Below are 6,000 nucleotides of genomic sequence, written 5' to 3' on the forward strand. Positions count from 1 at the left end.
GCGTCCATTGCAAAGAATACTTCTTTTCCATTTTTTGTATTTCTCATATCCCCCTTTAATTTCAAATTCTCTCATAGTCAGCCACTCTTCATGTCGGTCTTTATACTTCTCATATGGGTGCCTGTAAGACCAAGACCAACTGAAAATACATGCTCTTGGCCCATAATATCCTGGATCTGGGGCTGAGGGTTAGGCTCAGGAGGATGTGCATTTCCTTCACAGTCATCAGAGGCCACACACCCATCCTGATAGGCAAGGACAGAGAATGACTACCACTGATGTTATCCTTTATGCTTTTCCTTAAAAGAATTCGTCTATCTTAGGTGTATTGTTGTTTTGTCTGTCAGTGTGTCTGGGTACACCATCTTTTCTTATTGCCCACAGAAGTCAGAAAATGGCATTGAATCTTCTGGAACTGTAGTAATAGATGGTTGTGAGCCAAGTGTAGTTGCTGGGAATTGAACCTGGTGTCCTCTGGAAGAACAGTCAGTGTGCTTAACCACAAAGTGCTCTCTCCAGCTTTGACATTACCTTTAAAAGCATTCTACTATAATGTTAAAAGATTGTCAAAAGGAATGGCTCTTATACGTGACCAGGATTCTTAACTCTTTCTTTTACTGTGACCCAGTGTAGGTCCAACATGCATTTCAGAAAAGTGAGTGAGGGCAGAAATTTCCCTGCTGGACTCTCGTGAATCCAGCCATGAGGAAGCTGTCACTACAGCTACTTCTATAACATTATACTCCAGGACACAACAGTTTGTTATTCCTCATATTTTAGACTCATGACTAGTGGATGTTAAAAGTCATTTAGGAAATATAGTCAACATGGAACAGCTAAATTGCATGTAGGCAGTTGAATCACAGGGAAAACCCTTACATCTTGCTAAGGAAAGAACTACCATGGCGCTAGGGAAATGATTCAGTGGTGAAGGGCACTGCTGCTCTTGCAGAAGACCCAGGTTCAGTTCCCAGAATCCACATGGGAGCTCACATCCACTAGTCCAGATCTAATGTCCACTTCTCATTTCCATGGACATCAGACACACTCAATGCACAGACACATATGCTGCCAAACACTCATAGTCAGAAAATAAAAGTAAATAATAAAGAACTGTACTATGGAAAGGAAGAACAAACATGATAGAGGACCAGTGGCACTGTACTCTAACAACTACAATTTCCACACTATTTTATGTCTATTATCTTTTTATCATAGCAATGTGGTGAGAGAAGTTTTATTCTCATTTCAAAATAGAGGAGGCTTCGTATTAGGGAGCCTGAGGCAGATGACAGAGAAACTGACTTGTGGCTGAGCTATGGTTTGAAAGTTCCCCCCAGGGGTTGTTATTGACAACCTGGTCCTTGACAATGTGGTATGTGAGGTGGCATTTGATCATAGAGGGTGCTGCCTTTGGGAGGGATTAAGATAGTTCTCATGGGACCCAATCACTGTCTGGCTTGCTGTCTTACGGTGTGATCTCTTCCCCTCCATGTCATACACCTGCCATAATGCCACCTGCCAACAGTCTCTCCAAGGCCCATATATGAGGCTGCCTGACCTTGGCCTTTTAGCCTCTAAATCTGAAAGTTAAATAGAGCAGCCTGACTGAATATTTCAGTATAGCAAAGAACACTGGACTAATATGTAGTGATATGAGCGGCGGGGCTGCATCCCCTGCACCCAGCCGCCCGCATGGCTAGCTTATGCCCTGAAATAATTACACAGAAATTGTATTCTTTTAAACACTGCCTGGCCCATTAGTTTTAGCCTCTTATTGGCTAATTCTCACATCTTTGATTAACCCATTTCTAATATGCTGTGTAGCACCACGAGCTGGCTTACCAGGAAAGATCTTAACCTGTGTCTGTCTGGAGTGAGAGAATCATGGGGACTGACTGACTCGGCTTTTTTCTCCCAGCATTCTGTTCTGTTTACTCTACCCACCTAAGGGTTGGCCTATCAAATGGGCCTAGGCAGTTTTCTTTATTAATTAACCAATGAAAGCAACAGATAGAAAGATGACCCTCCTCCATCACTAATACACCAAGAGAGCTGAGGTTAGAGTGTACACAAATTCCAATCCAAATCCCCTGTGTTTTCTTACTTAGCTTAAAATTTGACAGAGGTTACAGCTAATAATGGACCCACAAAGGTTGTTGCTGACTTTCTCAGACACATATACTTCCCATCCTGGTGTTTAGGGCTTACTCTTGTCTGAGATGCTAAACAGGTTTCTTATTGGCCATTTGCACCATTGTCAAGGGAGGTAGCCTGATAAGCTACAGATGTTTGATATTTAAACAGAAAACTGATTTGGGTACAACTCTGTGACAGAGCATTTGTCTCACATGCACAAGGCCCTGAGTTTAATCTCAGTCCTACAAGAAGAAGAAAAAAAGAAAAATATAAAAAATGTCCCCATTCCTCTCCTCTTGGGTTTGGTGCAGAAAAGAACGAACACAGCAGCCTACGACTCTCCTGAGAAATGCTGCCTGGCACAGTGGAACTTTGGGTGGAGTCTGCAAATGAGGCTTTGTAGAGCGCTTCTATCACTCGCAGAATCACAGAATGAATCTCCATGCCCCAACCATTTACAAACAGTTCACGTCACACTTGAGACCTGCTATACTTGTGGGTATCTGCATTTGGGGTGCGCTATGCAGTTAGGTACCTGCATAACTCATAACCCTGACCCTGGGCTTAGGCAGCTCCTTGGAAGAAAGTCTTTCACACTTTCATTGCTGGGGTGGTAGATTGCACCCTGTGTGTCCCAACTAGGAGAGCAATGTCAAGAGCTTTTGGCTCCTGTGGACTTGGCCTCTCGTGCCCTCTCCTCATCAGTAACTTGGCCCCAAACCCTCGCTTCAGTAAGGGGTGTGACTTTGCCAATATCCTGAATCCTAAGAGCTGGTTCTGGGATGAGACACCTTCAAAACAGATGCCCACTCCCTACACAGTGCCATTGTCCAAATAAAGAGCACAGAAGATCTGAAACTCACCTTGTGCAAATTTCTCTTTATACAGAGTCCCCTTAGCGTTAACCACAGGTCACCCGAAGCTCAGGTTGGCTAAAATACACAGTGTTCCATTTGTGAGTTCTCGAATCTGCAAGGACACATTTCACTTTATTGTAGAACTGTGCATGGCTTTTCCTCCACCCGCTTTGGTATCTTGTTTCAGCAACTAAAATGCTCTGGGTTTTCCCATGAATTAGTTACACTCAAAGATATTTCTTTTATGAATGATTAGATTCTTCTAGCTAACAAGCTGCTCTGTCCCCAACCTCTGAACTGCATAGTGACTGCTGCCTTGTGTGTCAGAATCCCAGCTCTCAGACTTGTTGGTCCCAGCAGCCCCTGTGTTGCAGGAACTCCCCCAGACAATAGCCTTTAGGATACTGGCCCACTCTGGGTGTGGTCTCATGTACTTTAACTGCCTGAAAGCTGAGCATGGTTTGGGTTGGCTGATCCTCAGTAGGGACTTGGTAATTTCTAGCCCTCCTACCCCTGTGTGGTTCAGTCCTGCCAGCTAAGTGGCTGAGTAACTGACGCCTGCAGATTCCTGTGGCAACTCCTCTGTGGCTCCTCTGACCCATGTGGCTCCTCTGACCCATGTGGCTCACTGCTGCTACCCAAGCTAGGGTCTGCTTCTGAGGTCCAGCTGCTGTCTGGCCTGCTCTGATCAGCCTGAGCTCTATGCCTGCACCTAGAACACAGGCTTGCATTCCCAGATTGGAACCATGAGAACCACTGACCCAAAATCCACCAGCAACTTCACGGCTCACAATCGCCTGCAAGCTCTGAGTCCTTTGAGCTTCTGCCTGTGAAGCTCAAATTTCTCCCTGTGAAGGTGTGCTAATTTTAAAAATTTTTGCTGAGTCTCAGGTGATTCAGGCCCTGATCTAGGCCCTGCCCTACTGCCACAACTGTGACACCTGCTGAAAAATCCACAGTATTACACCTACAACAATTTTCTCAAAATTATAAGGGAGGTAAGTTAACTTGATACCTAAGTATCAGATTGATTGGTAAATAAATAAATAAACAAATAAATTTGAAGATTGTAAACCAATCCCAAGATAATTGTAGACAATATCACTACCCAGGAATATAATAATATTTTTGTTTCTGCTATGAATGGATTGATGCAAGAACTAAGCTGTATGACCTACCTGGTACATATATTTTTATGGCCATGGTGGCTATTATTTTTTTCATATGATATCGCTAAAGAAATGGTTTCATAACAGAGTCAAGAATGAGAGACTTTTAGAAATGATACAGTCTTTATTGACTCGTAATGAGAAGTTATCTGTAAAGATTCATACTTTTGAAATTGACCATCAACATCTGTTAAAAAGGTATGATAAGCCAGGAGATAGAACATCCCACCAGGAAGGCAGTCTACATGCCATCCAAATAATATCTATGGATAAGAAGATAGAAGTGAAAAATTTAAAACCTTGAAATAACACGTACAGAATGAGAACTAGAAATTAATTGATTTGAGGAACTCATTAGAAATATTCAGAGGTCAAGAGGTTTAGATTTTACAAAAGACAGTGATAAAAAGATTTGAATCAATCAAGGACCTTGTCAGATCTGATAAGCAAGGAGAGGAGGTACAGGCAAAGGACAATAGTAAAGATTTAGCATTGCCAATAGCTCAGAGTCAGAGATGACTTTCCAAGAGTATTAGCTATTGATCCTGTTACTACCGCTGAAAAGCCATTAAATTCTCAATACCCAAAAGGATATACAGAATGTAAATTGAAACTGATACATTTGAAAGATCTAAAAGATTAAGCAAGCAGTAGTATCTTATGGCATGCAATCACCATATGTGAGGGAGTTGTTAAAAACATAGGCTTCAAGAAATATGGTTACTCAAAATGATTGGCTTCAATCAGTCTCACCCATGCTAGAAGATGGATTGTAGTTACAGCGGAAGTGTTATTGGAAGAAGAGGCTAAAGCCCTGGATCATCAAGGTAGAACTGGAGGTATTGAGGCCTCCCAAAATTAAATTCTTGGTGAGGGATGTTACACTGATCCAGATAGTCAAGCTATATACAATGAATACATCTTATTTCTGTGCCATACAGCAGCCTTGAATGCTTGGGACACAGATTCAAGAACTAGGAAGAAAATTGAATCATACACTAAGGCCATGCAAGGCTCATGAGAATCATGTAGTAACTTTTTACAAAGATTAGCTAAGCTGTACAAATAGGGGTAACAGATCCAGAAGCTAGACAAGTACTTACGGAATCTCTGGTTTTTGAAAATGCCAACGTAGAATGCAAAATGATACTTGGACCATGAAAGGTCAGATCAGCACCAATGGATGAATGGATCCTGCACCCAGTCAATGTTGAGTCATTTGATTATAATAAGGCTGAGGCTTGGGTAGGAGAAGAAATTTCCAAAGGTATGAAAAGTCATCAAAATATCAAATGTTTTTATTGTGGTAGAATGGGCCATCTGAGAAAGGATTGTAGAGAGGGCATTCATACAAATAATGTTTCTTGTGGAAATAACAAAAATAAACAGTCTCAATATTCTGAATTATAGAGAAGATGAGGCAAAGGCCGACATTGCACAAATAAACTCAGATAAAAAGAGACAAGCAAGGTAAGCTGTCAGCACTGGCAAACTCCTTAGGGGGTTTCTCACAGACCCCAGTTCAAACGTGGTCCAGTCATTCTCAGTCACCGTGGGGCACATGCCTCCCCAGGACAATGCAAAACTCCAGTGCCTGCTGTAAAAAACATATTCCTTTTGACAATAGAAAAATCCTGGAGGATGAATCAAAAGTTTCAGTAGAACATCGGCAATGTATATTTTGGCAGACTTCTATAAAAGATATCAAAGACCAAAGCCAAGATTATGCATAAAAATCACTATAATTAAAGGATTATTGAAACTTCTGGCTCTACAGCAAGAAAACCAGAACATCCCAACTCAGATGAAGTAGAAGAAAATAACACTAAAAATCA

This window comes from Microtus oregoni, unplaced genomic scaffold, assembly GCF_018167655.1.
Source record: "Microtus oregoni isolate MIOR12 unplaced genomic scaffold, Mior012 000020F_ref0000438, whole genome shotgun sequence".
NCBI lineage: Eukaryota > Metazoa > Chordata > Mammalia > Rodentia > Cricetidae > Microtus > Microtus oregoni.